At 33.0% G+C, this 20,971-nt stretch overlaps 1 protein-coding gene across 7 annotated transcripts in view; it reads right to left on the bottom strand.

The window, feature by feature from the left end:
- LOC143256506 (tetraspanin-4-like) overlaps positions 1-20,436 on the bottom strand; it is a 44,731-nt gene extending 24,295 nt beyond the window's left edge. For 2 of the 7 annotated variants that reach the window (XM_076513816.1, XM_076513831.1), the window contains exon 1: positions 20,278-20,436. The gene's annotated coding sequence lies outside the window, so the exon portion shown is untranslated. The other 5 variants (XM_076513820.1, XM_076513821.1, XM_076513819.1 and 2 more) reach the window with 5 other exon arrangements.
- Between the last annotated feature and the right edge of the window lie 535 nt (positions 20,437-20,971).

The following is a 20,971-nucleotide window of genomic DNA, read 5'->3' as shown; positions in this document are numbered from 1 at the left end:
CAACTCTTGGGCTACTCTTTTACCAACGAATAGCGGGATTGACCCTCACGTTATTTCGCACCCACGGCTGAAAGGGCGAGCTTGTTTGGTGTGACGGGGATTGGAACCCACAACCCTCCGATTACAAGTCAAGCGTCCTAATCATCTCACCATGCAGAGCCAGAATATATGAAACTGAGATGCATGACAGTCGTATAAGGAACGACAGTTTCAAAATCAGTTGTTGTGAGAGAAAAAAGGGGGGTAAAACAGTCAAAGGTACATTTCATACAGCTACATGGGAATAAACATCCCCTATGAGGTCTATGTAAGGCACTGTGTATATGTGAACGTACTTCGATAATAGTTGACAATGTATTGGGTTGAGGAATAATTCGTGAGCGTTTTTTCAAGTTAAAAAAATATATAAAAAATATTTTTTTGCTTTCGCAAAATATTTCATGTCATTTGGTAGATAATTTTTTGCTCTAATAGATGGTGTGTTTGATTTTCATATGTCTTTAATATTTGCTTTCATTTTCAGCTGATTAAATGGAATGTCAAGTGGACAAAATCGAGCATTTTCGACACCATCTGCTTTTCGCATTTAATTTCTTGCAATTTCGTTTAAAACAATGCACACTATATACCTAGGTATTACATGAAATAAAGTATCATAATAAATGTTTTGGGTGTAATGTGTTCATGCGTTGAAGTATTGTATAGTCTTGCATGTAATGCTTGAATGAAATTATTTAAAAACGCTCACGAATTATTCCTCAACCTAATACATGATCTCAAATAATGCTTGGCTGCGTTTAACTTAATATAAAAAACACAAGCGCTAAAATCTTACTATCTGATAGCTTTTTTTTATTTTGATGAGATAACAGCAATTCAAATTAGTTTCTAAATCACCTCCAAATACGGGCCTGAAGACAGATAAATGAATATTTTAACCAGCACTGTGTTGTGGCAAGTGTATTGTGTTATAGGCTGCATTCTGAATGAAACTCTACGTGAAACGTTTGCAAATCTAAACGCCCGTGATTTTTTTACGCCAAAGATGTATGGCTAAGTACCTTCGCAAGCAGAAGAATATGCTGGAAGAGACGGAAAATTCTTAACCCTTGTAAGGCTTGCACTTTGTTAAAAATTACTACCATGTTTGGAGTTAAGCACAAAGCTACACAATGGGCTAGTTGTGCTCTTCTCACCACGGGTATCAAAACCCGGTTTGTAGCATTTAACAATATAAAGAAGATAAATCAATGAAGTGTATAAGGTGTTAATGGACACGTAATTGACCTAAAAGATGCATATTACTCAGGAATAAGAGAGTAAAACTATATGAAATTGTCATTTAAAAATTGTCAAAAATCAAATATCGTAAGGGCCAAATAACGTAAGTGAAGAATCATATACGACTATCTCTTTGGCTGGACAATCTTGTAAACTCGTAAAACACCAAAAGTGATGCCTTGTCCAACACAAACATTATTTGGATAAACGGCGTATGCCATCACTGCGCATGTTCTATTTTTTTCAAATATCCCCCTCTCTTTCTTACTAAAGTATATTTTACCTCTCCAACAACACAACTGCATTCTAGTTTTGCTTGTCTGTTTTTATATTTTTAGGCCTAATTGTTTGAAAAGTTTTAAAATATCTCCGAAGATAAGGTGGTACTACTTTGTTACGCTCCAATTCTTTAGGATGTCAAACCGTTATTTAATTTTCGTAAAAAGGTAAATGCACACACACACATATTAAAAATAACTATACAACCTATTATACGTTATTTATTTAGAAAGATTAACACTTTGTTGAGGCGGAAATAACTAACAAGTTCCATCCCGAAAATATATGAAGTTTAGGCCTGTTCCACGTCTTCACGATGTGGTAAAATACTTGTTTGCGAGTGTCCCTGATGCAATAATATGGCCTGTCGCAAGTGCTCTTTTATTGCTTAATCTACAATATGGTTCACTTAAAAACACAAAACAGACAGACTTACCAACGATTTTTTTAAACGAGCAGTTAGGCCACATTTGTTACAATGTATCCCTACGAACAAGAAGTTTCTTTAAAATATCACACGAATTCTAAAGATGCATCCTTTGAAATACTGCATGAAATTCTGAATGAAGCCTAAAGAAAGGTGTGTTGAACTGTGAATCAGAGGGTTCTATATTCGAGTACTGTTGCTATAAAATTACGCTCTGCACTGTCAGACTGAGTAATAAGGATTAACCACACCATTCGATTAAAGGAGGGCACGAGGTGGCGGTTGGTACTGCTGACTAGCCGTCTTCCTTTTAATCTATCAGTTCATAATTAGAAGCGGCTAGCGCAGATTGCCTGTGTGTAGCTTTGCGGAATATTCGATGCAAACAAACGTAGTTTTGTCGTGATCAATTGAGACAGTAACTCCATAAATACATGGCTTCTTTGAAATATTGTACGAAATTATGAAACTATGTTCTAGCAATGTCATGCCATTTTATGAGGTCATTGACTTGTTACAGGTCGCAGATACGTGACGTGTCAATAGGTTGAAGTGATTTCAAAATTATTTAAATAATTTAACCATCACTATTATACGTTGTCGCGTTTCAAGCTGTTCGCCTACTAGAATACAGACGCAGAAATAATAAATCCGTATTTATAACTACTTACCAATAATATTACATGAAATAATAAGATTGAGTTCAACAAAGGAGAAAAACGTTCAAAACAAAGTGGGGGAGGGGCGGATGACGTATTATTTTTTATCAAATTTAAAAAGGCATGAAAACACTTCTCAAACTTGGCTTCTTACAGGCCACGTGAAACCACATTTGGCATTTAAATATCACAAAGTAAGATTTTCTCCTGAATATATAATAAACGATTATTTGGTCAAATATTAAAAACACAGTTCTTCCAAACTTTTTTTTATCCTTCACACACACACAGAATTAACAGGTTCAACAAGACACAGCTGTTTACAGTGGATGTTCTATCAAACTTAACTTTACAGTTTCTAAACTGTACTTTTGGGTAATCAAGTAATTCTATACTATAAAGAAAACACTGTAAGTGAGTTACTATCATCAAAAGAGATCTTGCGATTTCAGATTAACACCATATACGACCTAATTCCTAGAATGATGTCAAAGTGGAGAAGACTACAGTAACTGTAAATAGGATGTCTGAATTATTTGTAACATGCCACTTAAAAAAATAAACGAAAAAAATACATGTTTTTTTATTCAGTAGCTTATATTTCCATAGAAACCAATAAAGATATAACTTTTTAAAACTGGATTTTAAGAACCCAGAGTCTGACAAATTTAAAATACGAAAAGCACAACTCAAATAAAACAAACGTCATAGGCAACAACAGTTATTTCAAATATTAAATATTTTTATATTCTTTCATTTCTTCCTTTTATCTATTGTTTAAGCCTAATTGTATTCATTATTTTCAAGAAAACTGTGTACTGAACATCACGTGGAAACTTGTTCATCTGAAACATCTATCAATTTTACCATTATCACAAAGATATGCATAACTGAATTATATTCTGAATGCACAAGAGGTTTTCACACAGTAATCCACGTTGTTTGAATGTTTTAAATTTGAAGTGTCCTACTAAATAATTAATTAAGACTTTAACTACAACAATAAGGGGTTGTTTTTACTTACATTTTTCTTTTTAAACTAAACCAAAATTCCATCCATCTTTTGTAATTAAAATCATTTTCTCTATTAAAAATCCAGTGAAAGTTAACACTACAATAACAAAAAAACACATTATTTTTAAAAGCATAATGAGTTGTTATATATGTTTTTATATATATTGCAGAAAACAGTTAAGTTAGAAATGATATAAAACACATTAAATACACAATTCTAACATTGACATGTATAATAATTAAAGTCTCTATGTAATATTATTGAAAATGGAAAGTTCAGATTTGGTCCTAATCAAAGGACATTAGTACCTATCTGTGAAAAAAAAAACTAGTTTACATGTGCTTTATAAGTAATGTCATATTCTAACTTTAATGTTAACTTCATTAACACTATTGGTTAAAATGTTTATATATATATATATATGGAATACTTTTATTATTTTTAACTTTTAACTTGATAAATGGATTTAGAATTAACCTAAATCTCTTAAGCAGGCCAAACCTTATGAAAGCTTACTCAGATTACAGTTGAAAATATCAGTAACAGTGAGTACTAACACATGAATCAATACATTTTAATCATTCTAGCTTTTTGTTTATAACATTGCATACTTTTAGTTACAATCGACCAATCACGGAGTCTTCTCCACTTCTTAATGTTGATGGCTGATGGTTCCTTGCTTGCTATTCTTCACCATTTGCATCAACTTTTCTAATTCAAGTTTCTCATTTCTAGCATACTTGGATATGTTAATATAGTAATATGTTAGACAACAGCTTAAGTTTTATTGATGGTGGAACATGCAATATGTTTTGATAGAACATCAGTCTATCTTGTTCAGGTGTGCTCGGTATTGATCAATCCAAAGTTTGCATACTGTTACAAAGACAGCAGGGCTTAAATGTGACAGGATATAGGTAGAGTTAATGTCTGGTCAAGTGTATGAATGGTGAACAGATCTTGTCAAATAGAGCTAATGTTGCTGGGGTTTAGTGAGAGGTAATTTCTTTTGTTGATTTCTGTAACTTCTAAAGAGCCTATTTCTCTCTCAGTTTAGGGTTGCTGTAACAGTAAAATTTTATCCCAAAGTATTTGGGGTCCTGCATTATATTATTAACGACCACAACATACATCCGACGTATTTCTTTCCACATTAGCTATATTTGACAATGCCTATTCTCCATTCATACACTTAAAACCAGACCTGACCTCTACCTACATCTTGTCACTTGTTGACATCACATTTCATTCCTATTGTCTTTGTAATGATACAAACCTTGGACTGCTTAATACTGATCATAACTGAAGACTGACCAATGCTTTACTGAAACATGTAGCATGTTCCACCATCAAAAAACTTTTCCTCATGTTTATAAATGTTCTTAGCATATTTATTATTCATCCCTGATCTATTTACCATCACCATCAAGCCACAAGTCTCCACCTGTGTCTCCTGTTCTTCCTTTCATTTTCACTCTTCAGAATCTCTGCCAACCTTTTCTCAGATCTATATATATGCTCAAAGTAGTGCATCTTCCATTTCCTATAGATGTTCAGCACTTGTCTTTTTCTCTTTGATGTTCAAATATTTCTTCACGTTATTCTTTCTGCAAAGTTGGTCTTCACTGTTCATCTACAACAGCAAATGTTTCCAGTTGTCATTTTGTTACAGCAAACTGAGTCCACGTTTCCACCCTGTGGTGCAAGAATCATCAGATGCATTTTTGTAGTCGAAACTTCACTCCTAATCTGACATCTCTTCTGAAAGTTGTTTAGTTGAATCAGTACATTAAATTGTTACATTATTTACTACGCTAATCTTCAGTTCACTAAAAATATTACTGTGGATATGATGCCAGAAACGTCTGTGCATGCTGATTATGGACAAGAGTCTCGTACCACACAAAAGTTCAAACTGAGATACTGTAATGTAAACAAACAACTTTAAAGTATGCATAAATATGATTTACGTAATTTCTGATGTATAATGGTACATGTAATACAACCATTATAATGGTTCATCGGTATTTATTTATTTACAAAAAATCAGTGAATGTGACTGAAATGGTTTCAAAGTTAGAAAAAACAGACTGAAAAATTGTCTTAATGCTAAGTTTTAATATTGGTATGACAAATATTTTCTAGCTTTTTTCTCATGCACTTTTAGTCAAAGTAATGCTAAGGTCCATCAGTGAGATGTTTAATTTAGGATTTGACCATGACTGGCAATAAGCAAACAAACTCTGCATTCATTTATTGAGAAACCCACTTTCTGTTACTTTTTTGTTTTCATAGAAGCCTCTGCAAACAAATCATGGAATATCTCCTTAGCCATTAAAAATTTCTGGTGCATTATAAATAATCTTGTTTGACAAGGAGTTCAGGCAACTTAATCTCAATAGCAATATTTAATGAATGCATGTATGCATTTCATTTTATACAGATATCTTTCTTATTCATCATATATTAAAGTTTGCAAAGTCATCATTCATGCTACTTGTGAACCACCAACAGTTAAGCAATAAATGTCACTTTAAAACTAACATACTTCCATGATGAACTTAATTATGTATGAATGATGAAACTTGTTTTTCTTCCAGCAGAAAGGTGGGTCACCTTGAAAGATTTCTGAATTTAAATTAACATGTGGTTGTATAGTGTAGCTAGTGGAAAAAAAACATAGGCACTGTATAATTTCTTTTGACCTTCATTTAATTTATGAACTTAAAGTAATCTACAGTACTGACTTAGTCGGCAAAATATTCAAAATGCCTGGGAGCTTGTACGTAATTACAAAACAGTCAACTCTAACAATAAAACATGGTTTTAATTAACACTCACAACACTGAGAATTTTTTAAAATAAATAACATTATGAGAAATGGAATAAAACAGCCTTTGAATTGGTTTTGATTGTTATTAAGAACACAGCTACACAATGGTCTATCTATACTCTTCTCCTACAGGTATCAAACCACAATTCTTAGTGTCATTAAGCCACTGGGAAGGGGGCAAAAATTGTTTTGGATCTTTTACATTGCAATATGGTTACCTGTGCTAGCTGTTCTTAATTTAGCAGTAATAAACTAGAGAAAAGGCAGCTTACCAATAACTTGAGTTACTATTTTACCCATAAGTAGTGGGGTTTACCATCACTTATAACACCACTACCAAAGATGAAAGGGTGAAAGTGTTTAGTGAAGTGGATCGAAGCCCGTGACCCTCAAATTAGGAATCAAGTGCTTTACCCTCCAGGCTTCAAGCCTGTAGAGGAGGGAAGAAAAAGAGAAAAGCTTTTGTAACAAGAAAATAAAATGACAATTACACTGACAATACGGGAGGCAACTAATATTTTAAATAATATTATAATGTCATCAACAGTCAGTCCAGAACTTTACCTTTTATTGGCATCCAGACAAATTTAGGCTACACCATATAATGGTAAAAAACGATGCAACAAATATTACACCGTAACAACTTTTGTTAAAACAATTCCTAATAAATTACCATGTATTCACAAAAATAAAACATTTTACATATTATAGTAAATGACTATTAAATATATTAAAAAAACAATGACCACTGATAGTATTATCCTTTAAGTCTCTAAATTGGTTAGCTTCACATTGTAACATTTAATATGGCCACAATGCTTATGAATTTTTTTTTTAAAAAGTAGCTTGCAGTCTCATGAAATAACGTAACATTAATTAATGAAAGATAAAATATGGGTTAAGTGTTAAAAAACTGGTTAAAAATAAAAATAGCACATACTTATACAACAGCTAGTATCTGTCTTAGAATGGTTTCATTCCCTTTATTTCAAATAATTTTTAACATGCCATACATTAACATGTTAACCTAATATGTCTACATTAACATATTAACCTAATATGTCATCTTATTTCACACTCGTGTCCTCTTCATCCAAAAATAAGTATTATTTTTTGTCAGTTAAAAAAATAATTTGTTTATAATACTATTTTTTTCATTAACCAGACTTCAAATCATTTTCTTTTTTAAACAACCAAGAACAATTTTAATGTACACTGATTAACGTTACAAACTTTACTTCTGAGAAATATGTTTATAGCCAGTTTATATCCTCAACCTGTATTCTATTGGTTCCATTTCTACTGACCTTAGCTATTATTCATTCATGCAGTATACATGTATACCATATAAAGAGTTTGGTCTAAAAGTTACATGAAATACTCAGTAAATCATCACTAATAACTGAGCTTGCTTTGTCAAGGTTACACACATGTGCAATAGCGAATTTACTGTGCACAAATACCAACAAAAAACAACTTGGTTTTCAGCACTGGACACATTTACATTTTAAATCTACTGATGAATATGTAGCTCTGGTTTCAGGCTACATTAGTAGGAATATCTGATAGAAAGTTGGTAAGGCAAAGCATCTCCACTTAACAACCTGAAGTGTACGCACATCGATGTAAACATGACCAAAGGTTGTTCTGTTCCTTTTATGAACTGATCACCCATATGCTTATTTCAATAAAATACTTGAAATTTACTATTAAAAATGTTGCTAATTCTATTAAAAAATGTATGGTATTTCTCTTAAGGGTGTCATAAAATTAGCTCTTTCATTATTCATTAAAATAATAGAAGAAACAGATAAATTACAAATGATGTTTAACTATTGCTTAATAAATTCTACATTTTCTATTTATGGATGTAATGAATCTATATAACAGTACTGTTTGTTACTTCTTCAGGAACAAAACCAGTTTGAGCGAATTTCAGAATATCAGTCTTAAAGTGACCAGTTTGTCCCTGAAGACGAGAAGTCAACCTTTTGAAATCATTCAGGTTATAAGGTTTATATCACTTTATATCAAGACTTCTTGAACCTATGTTTTTCCTGACTTTATAATACTGTCTTTGTATTTCCATGTAACTACTTTGCAGGATATAGAATGATCTTTATCAAAACTGTCACAGAGGTTCATTAGGTCCATGCAGGGGTACACAAAAATTTTTGGTTTGTACTTTGCAGTTTTTATGGACATCCTTGTGGTTTTTACCCCTACTTTGCCCCCTATAGATGGAATTTTTAATCTGATATTGAGGTTTATTGGGTCAATGGGAAGATGCATACAGATTTTCAGATTTGCATTTTGAGGTTTTTATTGGCATTTTTTTGCCATGTCTTCACCCACCGATGATGGATATTCACCAAATTTGACAAGAAGGTTTTAGGGTCCATATGGAGATACATGCAAACTTGAGGTTTCGCATTTCGCAATTTTTATGAGCATTTTTTTACAAATACATGTAAGGAAAGCAACTTTTCAGATTCTAAGATAACCTTTCACTGATCATGAATTGACACTATTCACATCCAGGGAACGAGTAACTCTCGCTATAATGTTACTCATACACAATCTGCCAATATTGGTGAAAAGAATGTACTCTTGCAGTCAACAGAATTATCAAAGGTGAAACTGAGAAACAGAAGAGTTTGAAGGGATGTGACTGAAGGGTTTCAGGTTGTAAGAGGAATTGATAACGTTGATGCATCAATGTTTTTCATACTTAAGAGTAAGAATTATGAAACTAGGGGACACAAATATAGACTTAGGCAAAGTAGAAGCCATCTTCAGCTAAGACAATTTTAGTTTCCAAATAGGGTGATTGGCATATGGAATGGGTTGTCTTCAGATATTGTGGAGGCAGTAAATTTGAGCGAGTTTAAATGAAAGCTTGATAGATATATGAATTATAACATCTGGCTTCAAATTTGTTTTAAATTGATTTATTTAAATGTGGGTTAGAGGATCAGACAGCTGAGAAGGACTAATGTGTCCCTCATTATTCCTAAACATTATGTTAAATCATAAGTTAGGAACAAAATCTCAAATTGATTAACTGTTCTATTCTGTTCTACAGGATTTGAAGAGGAGGGGTGAATGTCCACAAAAATGAATTGTACTTAACTACATATCAGCAAAATTCTTGACCCTTAAGATTCTCTCAGAAATATTACAATTTACCTAAATTACAAAGACACTAATCCTTTGGTAATATAAGAAAAACAGAGATTAAAAACAGGTAAAGCACCAGGACCAAACAAACTTTCCACAGGATTTTAAAGGAGGTCAGATGTCACGTATGCAAGTCTCTTTTATTTTTCAAAGGTGAGTTAAGAATAAACAGGTTCTTTAAAGATTAAAGAGTTGCTCATATTACTCCAATTTGTAAAGATGGTAATGATTGCTCCAGAAAGTATTCTTATTTCTGCAGTTGGGAAATTCTAAGAGTCTGATAGAGGAAGCTTTATAAAATTTAATGACATATGATATTGTAAATGAAAATTAATATGGATTCACCAAAGAGAAAGGTAACATCTTTCTGAACTGAAAATGTATTTCCAATACTAATTACCTCCACTGACACCAACTATTCCTCAGTATCCAGGGTATCCATTCTTTGCCTCTCTAAACAGTAAGAATCCTTGCTCCAGTTTTTTTACACAACATTCTAATTTGCAAATTTCTTCACCAACATCAGTAAACCCTCTATCTAGGTGCTGTACATAAGTACCTCATGCATATGGTGAAATCACTTATTCAGTGTATAAACCAGCTGTTAGTGAGGAGATAGGGCACAAGAGCATCACATGTGGTTGGCTCATAGAGAGATTTGTATGTATGTAAAAACGGCTCATTTGGGTTGAGAAAATATTTTATGTACAGGAGTGAACAATGTTTCTCCCCCTTCTTCGGTCATTGTTAGGTTCACAAAGAAAGAAAGAGGTAACTGACCGGAAGCTGACCACATGTTTGAAAGAGGTTGTGTAACTAATTAAAGAAGCCTTACTTATATAACAACTTAAGCCCAAAATAAACCAATACAAAGAAACACCTTTATACCTATATTACAAATATATAATAAATAATAATAATAAAATAAATAGTATAAAATTATATTTTCAAACATTTAAGCATGCCCTCTACATTCCGACACTCAGTTACACAACCCCTTTCAAACATGTGGTCAACTTCCGGTCAGTTACCTCTTTCTTTCTTTGTGAACCTGATGATGACCGAAGAAGGTCGAAACATTGTTCGCTCCTCTACGTAAAATATTTTCTCAACCCAAACGAGCCATTTTTACAAATATATTTTTCTCTGCAAGTGGGTTTTCTTGACATCACTCACAGAGAGATTTGATTAAGTAGAGAGAAATCTTTCAAGTTAAATCCTTTTGTCAGACAAAGAACTGACTAACTTCCAAAAATGTTGAGTAAGATTCTGAACATCTGTGTGAAGAAAATCTGATTGAGGTTGTCTCAACAAAAACTTCCAATGTGGCAGAGGTAGAGGTGGGCATTTCTGCAGATATTGAAAAAGCAAAAACCATGTTTGAGCTGGCAAATACGGTGCAATCAAGTGAAGTCAACAGCGAGCAGAATGAACCATAGTCAGATCCATAGCCAAATCAGGGAAAAGGCATACAAATGTAAACCTGTTCAATCCTGACTGAATGCATCTACTGCCAATGCTTGAAGATGAGATAAGGAGACCAAAACAACTACAGTTGAGAATTACAGCAAGATACAAAGGCACTGACTTTTGGAAACCCAAACTGAGATCATGTCCACTGAAAAACCTTGTGATGTTGCATCCTTTTCATTGAAACAATTCAGTTGGATTGAGACAAGTGATCTGCAATTAAATTCATCACTTCCAGAACATGACATGCTAGAAGACTGACTGATGGGAAAAAGCCTAGCAGAGAAAATGCAAAGTACAAAAACAAAGCTCTCAAGGATGTGCACTTCCTTGATGAGAAATATGAGATATGACAGTGGAATTGTCAAAATATATCATGACAATTTTTCCCTTCAAGAGAAACACACCTTGAATCATTGCCCAATGTACTGCAAGAAGTTTGAGAATGTCGATGATATTAAGGGTAGACTTGTTTTCTATTCAAGTACCCTGGAATTCTTGGATGTAAAGATAAGCTCTTCACCCTTGGAGAGATGTGTCTGTGAATAAACAGACCATGGAATGAGGTGATAGAATGAGTACCCTAACATTAGTGTTGCTCTGATTCAACCATCAATCCCAACTGACAACGTTGCTTCTGTATAATAAAAAAGTACGATCCAAAAGATTGAATACATAATTCATTTGTTGCACTGTGACCACTGAAGGGACCTTGTATGTGCTTATCTCAAAGGAATGAAAGGCTTGAGGAATGCCCATATTCTCAAAAGAGAAAGAACCATCCATGCAGTAGAAGACACAAAAGTAAAAGTCTGACAGCTCTTTCTGTGACTTGAAACCTAATAGGGGTTGGTTGAGCATGACTTAGGTGAGTATTAAAAAACACACCTAAGTAGATGAGATATTGCATTGGTGACAAAACAGATTTCTCTAGTCTGATAAGGAAGTCCACTTTTGTGGCTTCTGAAGGGAGAAGCTAAGAATGTTGTTCTGCTAATTGATAGGATGGAGCCAGTCATCCATATAATGCTGTAAGCACAGGCCCAAGGAACACAGGTGATAAGAAAAAACTCAAACAATTCTGCAGAAGATATAAGGTGCTGATGGAAAATCAAAAGGAAGAGCCCAGAACTGTATATCTGACCCTTATGCATAAATCTGAGAAGATTCTGCTACGGGAATATTGAGATAAGTGTCAGGAACATTGAACTCAATCATCCAGAGCACAAGTGCAAAGTGCCACTGTAGGTTAAGAAAATATTCCACTGTGAAGCAAAGAGGATATGAAAATTGGTTGAGTCAAGATAGATTGATGATCAGATACCAATCTCCTGGCTTCTTGGGTACCACAAATGACTAGGAATAAAATCCAGGGTGAATGGAATCGACCATCTCTATTGCCATTTTGATTAACAATTCTCTTATGGCCTGAGAACAAAGCTTCTCTCACTCTGGATCTGTTAAATACGAAGAGGCAACAGATTGAACAGACAATGGTAGAGGTGATGTAAACTGAAAGACAAATTCTGAAGCAAGAACATGGAGTACCCATGGACCCCTCGTTGACGAACTACAGATGTACAGGAAGTGAAGTACTCACAATCCCACTGTCTCCTACCTCCAGGATAGTTGCCAACACTGTTGTCATTGGTCTGCCTGAGCCAAAGATCCTTGAGAATACCGACTGATCCTATTATGAGAACCAATAGGCCTGGTAAGCAAAGAAGTGGGTCAGGAAACACTATGGGCAGATACTCCCAAATTAGAGCAAGAAAAACGAGAAGCTGATGACGATAAAGAAGAATTTAAATGGGTGGTATCAATTTGGGATTGTTAAATTCCAGAAATAACATGGAATATAGAAAAGAGCTTCCAGTAACTCTCCAGGCAGACAAACCCTTTCTAACAAAACATCTCCACTCAATAAATCCCAATAACAAACAGCAAAGAAAGAATGGAAAAATACAAGCTAGCTGAGGTAAACATCAGCAAAATCACCAACTTGTTTCACATTGCTGAGGGGAATGTTTATAAGTTTCAGACAAAAGTTAGACTGAATATAATAAACCTCAGGGCAGTCTTAAGAGTAAGATGAATCCAAGAAAATTGTGATCTGTTTAAAGTGACTAAAGGTTCCAATCTAGATTCCTACAGATCCAAAACAGGTTCACATCTGTTGAGAATCAAAATAGGCTTACTCCTGGCAGTGATAAGCCAAAGTATGCTGATCTTATAAATACTAGAGACAAGGCATAGCTATCCAATCATGTAAATGAGTGGCAAATCTCCCAGTGTGAATAGCAATATGAGGAAAAACAAAGTAGTCATTTGCCATCCTTTCTGCTAACAAGAAAGGACTAGAGTCGAATACAATAGCAGAGACGTCCAAAACTTTAGAAATTCAAGTAACCAACTGAAGAAAAGAGGCTGGAAGTGGTTAACCAAACTTATCCTTTGTTAAGGCTGACCTAGTAAAAGGAGAAACCAGAAAAAGTGAGTCTAAATTCTTGCCAGTCATTACTGGGTCATTTGGAAAAGCCATCTCAGAATCCCGCATATATGTATTCCTGTCACAACAGATCCTATCATGGACAGCTTCAACTGAGAATGATCCCTCCCCTCGTGTTGATAAACACCAGCGAGCAGAGGTGGAAAAGGTCTAGCTGACCTCTCTAGTAGAAATACTACTTTGGGAATTTGAACCCACTGGGAATGTATATTATTAAGTATTATTTATTATTTATACATTATAATACATTATTATAAATTAAGTAATGTATAAATATAAATGAAGATATAACCATAGAAATATCACACTCAAACTCACAATTTAAATAGTAAATAATAATAGCACTTCTGTCGATAAAAACTTGGGCTGAACATTTTGCCGAGACAAAATGATCATGATCAAGATGAAGTGCTTATATACAATACCCAAGTAGAGGGTACATTGAAATTGATGAAGAAATTTGCAAATTAGAATACTGAGGACATTTGAGCAGGGTATAAAACACTAGAGCAAGCATTCTCAATGCTTAGATAAGCAAAGAGTGGAAACTCTCGAGATTGAGAAAGATCTACAATGTCAGCAGTTGGCAAGTACGTTTTGGAATCTTCCTTTAGTAATTGTTTTTAGTCTTCAAAGACATTACTCACTATCTGGACTGGTGGTTCTCAATCTTTTTAATCTTTGACCCAGCTATGTACCTTTGACACACATAATTTGTTTGGAAATAATCTTGAGTAATTTTAATTCATAAAAATTTAAATTTAAAAAAATAATTCAAGGATGAGTTAACAACATGTGAATCCTCAAAGGTTTATTTCCTCTCTAATGTTTCTGCCAATAAAGATCCATGCATACCCCTGCACAGTACACATACCACAAGCTAGAAACTACTGAGCTACAAAAAGAGGAAAGGTTGTGGACTTTTTAATACTATGATTTTCAAACTTTTGACATGGAGCCACACAAATGATTAGCTAAGAATATCATGCTAATAAGGGTAAGAGAAAAGTCTGGGATAACTATTTATTTTACCTGTGCTATGGTTGAATAGGAAAAAGCAAAAGGCTGTTTGTAATAGAGTTAAATTGCATACTTTTTATAAGTGCAATATCTCAGAAGTGAATTGATGGTCCTTTGGTTTTTATTTACATTAACAATATCGACAGAGACATAATTAGTAGTTTCCTAACAACATCAAATTATTGAGTATTTTTAGATGCACCAAAGATGTTAATGTGTTAAAGAATTATTTGGGTCAACTGATAAGTTGGACAAATATTTAACATAACATTTAAGGACAACAGGAAACCTGGTTGTGTACTGAGGTTGTCTTAAACATTCAAAATGAAATTTAGCCCTATCCACTTAAATATATATTGAACTTTTCTTCAAGTTCCCCTGAAATTTACTGCATCCACTACAACTAAAGGTGACCCATTCCAAAGGCCAAAAACCACATCAGAAAAATAAAATTACATAACTTGAAAATTAACTTAACCTTACCAATATTCGTTTTTGTGTCCCATATTCCCACCAATAAATACAAAAAAAAGCAACATCATAAACAATTTCTTTTATAACCTTAAATGCCTCAATCCTATCCCTTCTTTATAACCTTAAACTCCTCAATCTTATCCCTTCTTTATAACCTTAAACGCCTCAATCTTATCCCTTCTTTATAACCTTAAACTCCTCAATCTTATCCCTTCCTTATAACCTTAAACGCCTCAATCTTATCCCTTCTTTACAACCTTAAACGCCTCAATCTTATCCCTTCTTTACAACCTTAAACGCCTCAATCTTATCCCTTCTTTACAACCTTAACGCCTCAATCATCCTTCTTTACAACCTTAAATGCCTCAATCTTATCCTTCTTTATTGACCTTAAGCGCCTCAATCTTGTCCTTCTTTATAACCTTAATGCCTCAATCTTATCCTTCTTTTTAACCTCAATCGATCTTAATAATCTTAAACGCCTCAATCTTGTCCTTCTTTTACTTAACTTTATCGATTCTTATCCTCTTTCTTAAGCCTCATCCTTCTTTTATGACCTTAATGCCTCAATCTTATCCTCTTTTTTAACGCTTGAATGCCTCAATCTTATCCTTCTTTTAACCTTATAAGGCGCCTCAATCTTGTCTCTTCTTTATAACCTTAATGCCTCAATCTTATCCTTCTTTTATGCCTCAATCTTAACTTTATAACGAATGCCTCAATCTTATCCTTCTTTATGACCTTAAGCGCCTCAATCTTATCCTTCTTTATAACTAATGCCTCAATCTTGTCCTTCTTTATAACCTTAATGCCTTAATCTTTATCTTTTTATAACCTTAATGCCTCAATCTTATCCTTCTTTATGACCTTAAATGCCTCATCTTATCTTCTTTATAACCTTAAATGCCTCAATCTTATCTCTTCCTTATAACCTTAAACTCCTCAATCTTATCCCTTCTTTATAACCTTAAACACCTCAATCTTATCCCTTCTTTACAACCTTAAACTCCTCAATCGTATCCCTTCTTTATAACCTTAAATCCCTCAATCTTATCCCTTCTTTATAACCTTAAACTCCTCAATCTTATCCCTTCTTTATAACCTTAAACTCCTCAATCTTATCCCTTCGTTATAACCTTAAATGCCTCAATCTTATCCCTTCTTTATAACTTTAAATGCCTCAATCTTATCCCTTCTTTATAACCTTAAACTCCTCAATCTTATCCCTTCTTTATAACCTTAAACACCTCAATCTTATTTCTTCTAATTGTTATTTTTATAAAAGAAAATTTCAGAGGTATTAACCTGTCCTCATATGACATCCTTTCCATCACAGGTATCATTCTTATTGGCTTCCTATAAACCCCCTTTCAATAATTCAATGCCATTCCCAAGTTAAGGAGCCCAAGACTAAACACAACACTCCAAACATGGGCTAACTAGTAACATATACATTGAAAGGATAACTTCTTTAGTTTTCTATTCACCATTTCTGAAAATATAATCTAAAATCCTATTTATCATACCACTACCAATAGAGCACTGTTTGGATAGCTTGAGAGACCGATTAGCCAAGAAACAAAGATACATTTCTTTCATAACGTGTTTAGGTTATTCCCATCAAAATTATACCAATAATTTTAACTACAATAATCCACACTTATTGTTACTAAAACCTATTTGTCAGTTAACTGCCCAACGCATGAAATGATCTAAATCCATCTGTATTGATTATTTGGAATTAAACACAAAGCTACATAATAGGTTATCTCTGCTCAGTCAACCATGGGTGTCAAAACCCAGTTTTTAGCAATGTGTCTGTTTTCTTATAGCAAAGCCACATCAAGCTATCTGCTGAGCCTATCGAGGAGAATCAAACCCCTGATTTTAGAGTTGTAAATCCGTAGACTGTAGTAGCGGAGGGCCTAGCAGTGCAAGACTGCAGAAATATTACTGTGCCACTGGGGGAAAAATCCTTTTGTATAATAACAATATCCCCCTCACAGTAAATAACACTTAATATAATCATGAAGTCTGATTCACGATGTCAGAAAGACACACAGGTTCAAAAAGTCTTTGTATAAAATTTTATATTATCAAGTTTAACAAATTTAGTACCATTCCTTTATTTACATCACTGACGTAAATCAAAATTATCAAATGTGCCAACACTGTCCATTAAGCCAGCTTACTGCCTACACTCACAGTATTAATATTTGTTCCTAAACAATTTATGTGATACCTTGTCAAATGCTTTCTGAAAATCCTTATCCATCCCTCTTAAAACTGTGTAAAGATTAGTAAAGCAAGTTTTTTTTCCTTGTACAACCATGCTGACTGTCCAATAAAATTTTAAACTCTGTTATATGACTTTGCAAAGCATATTTTACAAAATTTTCAAAAATGTTTCCCACTATTGACATAAAATTAATAGGTATATACAGTTAGTTACCTGGACAGTTTTTATAACCTCCCCTGAAAAACAAAGAATAACAATATTAGCCAATTTCCAAACCTCTAAAACCTATCTACTGCTTGGAGACTTGCCAAAAATATTATGGAATGGCTTTAAATCCCTTGGAAAAATATTATCTGATCCAGGAGCCTGGTCACTCCTTAACCTTCCTTTTTTCTTAACAAGGTTAAAATTAACATTCTTGTTTATCAATCATGTTTCCTTCTATCAACTGCTCATGTTGCACAATGCTGCTTAAGAGAAAAAGTGTCATTGAACAAAAGGATTTTCACATATTGGTAGGTAAGTCACTCACGACATCAAAACAGGTTGCTAGCAGTAAAGCTTATGTGATTTTAGGTTGTATTTATGAGTATATTAATTGTAAGATTTGATGAACCAACACATAAATATCTAAGCCTCACTAGAAACATTATTCACAGTTTGAACACCATAACTAAAAGTACTGACTTATTAGAAAAAGAGTTCTGAAGATGGCTACTGGGGTGATTCTAGGAATGGTAGGGTTATATTACAATAATAGGTTAAAATTTCTTGACTTGGTTTCTCTTGAGAACAAAGAGGAGTTTATTATATTGAAGCTTACAAGATCATTTCAAGATCTGCAGGTTAAAAGTTCTGGTTTCTGTGCACTAAAGATTGAAGATAATACAATGAAATGATACAAGTATAAGACCTGGATAAGATAGGCTATACTAATATTATGAAAGTTACATTTTTCCAACAGGGCAATTGATTTATAGAAATAGTTGCTGTCAGCATTAATAGAGTTCAACATTTTATAAGAGTTTAAACAACAAAACTAATGTTTTTGAAAAATAAAGAGTGGATTCAAATTTCACAAGAATAGTTTTGCAAGGGCATCTTTCATTGTTTAAATGGTCACTTATTGCCCATAGGTTATCTGGATTCATCTATAAGAAATCTTCCTAAAATGGACAAGTTACATGAATAAAAAAAATAGCTAAAAAGTTTAAAAAGATACATTTCATTGGTTATCTTGTTGTTTCACATACTTTCAAAGTTGGCTTCATCTTAAGATATGTAAACTAAATAAATGTAAACCACATTGAGTAAATATAATTTATATTTTATTTCAAGAGTCTTTAAGCAGAACACATTTAAATTTTAATACACTATTTGTACAACTAAGATGAAATTTTGGCATCTTTCATGTACTTCCATGACCTAAATACCACAAGAAAGAAAATATGATTGCTACCATTTGGCAAATGAGTAGAAATATTATAAGATGTAAAAGATATTAATGTTCTTACAGGAGAATAAATAGGCACACACATGTAAGATCATGTGCAACACTAAAAAAGAAATATTAATTATTTTTTTAATAAATCTTAATCCAGTCTTAAGAACATTTTCAAAAATATACTAGTGGTCAACATTTAAATGCTAACAATACATTACGTATTGATGTATGGTTCACTTATTACAGATTATTTATGGGAAAAAAGTAATCAGAATATGCCATCTCAGGTTTAAGTAAATTTCAAAAGTTTCCCAAGGAAGGTCCCTTAAACCCCCACAAATGAGGAGGCATGGTACTTCCACTGTACATAACTCCAATTTATAGCTAACTACACCAATGGCTTTAAATAAGGAAAAGAAACATATGATTTTAATCACTCAAATAAAGAAAGAAAACTTGGATACTGATGATGTTATACATAATTGTAGGGAAAAATGATTACACCTTAGAACTTTAAAGAAATTATGAAAATTTCAAAGCAAAATAATTTAACTATTCTGTAATCACAAAACATCTAGGTATAATATTTAATACAATGAAGTTTATTTTTGGTTTCAGTATAAATATTTCTTGCATATTTTCTTATTTGATATTTGAGAACAAAACAACAACAGAGTGCATTTATTGTGACAAAAGTTTACTCATTTTAAATTTAAAGAAAGGAATAATGAAAGCACTTTTATGAAATATTGTAAACACTGGATGTTTAGGATAAAGCAACCAAACTTTTTCTATATACATATTATTTATATTATTAGTAAATACTGACTTTCAATCAGAGCAAAACTAAAAATGGGCTTTGTAATGAGTACAGTTTCTTAATTGTACTCTTTTGGCATTTTTACCTAAGTTAAAAATTACGAATTTATTGTTTCATCAGATGTGTGTTCTCCCTTTTAACGATATTCCAATATTTTAAACAATATTTAACTATATTTTAGTATAAACAAAACTTTCCAAAGTTCTCCCTAAAAATTAGTAAAACCAATAAAAACGTCTTGTGCCTAGTTCGTGTTGTGGTAATTTTTGGAATACACTGATTTAAACACAACAACTTCAAACCGTCTTTGTTAATTTGAAGATGACCCGAGATCGAAGCGTGGTTTTTGACTTATAAGTTTATTTTAATTAAAATGTTTAATACCCATTCCAGTCGTACCTACAATACGACAGCAATTAGTATTACATTACTTGACCATAACTTATGTTCAGACTACAATAACTTATAGATAATAGCAGAACTTCACTATAACAATATATATGTCAGAAGTCAACAAAATAAGTCCTTAAATGATCATTGAACACACAAAAACATCAACTTATTAAAACTAACAGCGGCATAATTCAATTTTAAGTTATAAATACTTTTTAACATTAGCATACTAACTTGTAGTATTAAGTTGCAGTCTTGGAACTTTCAATGTAAATCTCACTTCTTTCTTGCCTAAAGTTTTATGTCTATTCTATAGCAAATGAACTATGTTATATATGTTTACATCCACTAACTTCGCATTTTTTTCTCCGCCATGTCTTTCAAACACAGCAAAAGCTGCGATACAAAGACGCCATCTTTAGTGTGAAAATGACATATGGAAAAATTTTATTCATGCATCTAGCATGGACATATGTATTTCTATTGATTTTGTGTTACCTTATTTAGGTAAATCTTAATTTTAAATTATCTTCAGATCAAGTTATTTTAAAATGTGATTATAACTTTGATTTATATATGTTGTTATTTGCTTATTGAATTTCGTGAACAAACTAGTCGAAGAATATTTTCGTTAATTGCCTAATTTTGGAATGATAGACTAGACATAAAGCATTAAGTCAATATCCCACACTCTGCGTGTGGGCTACTCTTTTACCAATGCATAATAAAATTAGCTGTCATATTATAAAGCTCAATGGCAGAAAGGGCGAGCGTGTTCTGTGACAGCATTTAACCCCCCGTCTCGCAGACTACAAGCCGAGCGACCTAACTGCCAGGCTGTGCTAGGCTATATATATTTAGATAAACGATAATAAAGCATAAACTGACATGTACAAATGAAATTTTTTTGTAATTTATTTTGTACGAC

This window comes from Tachypleus tridentatus, chromosome 7 (genome assembly GCF_004210375.1).
Source record: "Tachypleus tridentatus isolate NWPU-2018 chromosome 7, ASM421037v1, whole genome shotgun sequence".
NCBI classification, from domain to species: Eukaryota; Metazoa; Arthropoda; class Merostomata; order Xiphosura; family Limulidae; genus Tachypleus; species Tachypleus tridentatus.
The sequence above is the reverse complement of the archived record's forward strand: the minus strand, read 5'-3'. Positions and strand labels throughout refer to the sequence as shown.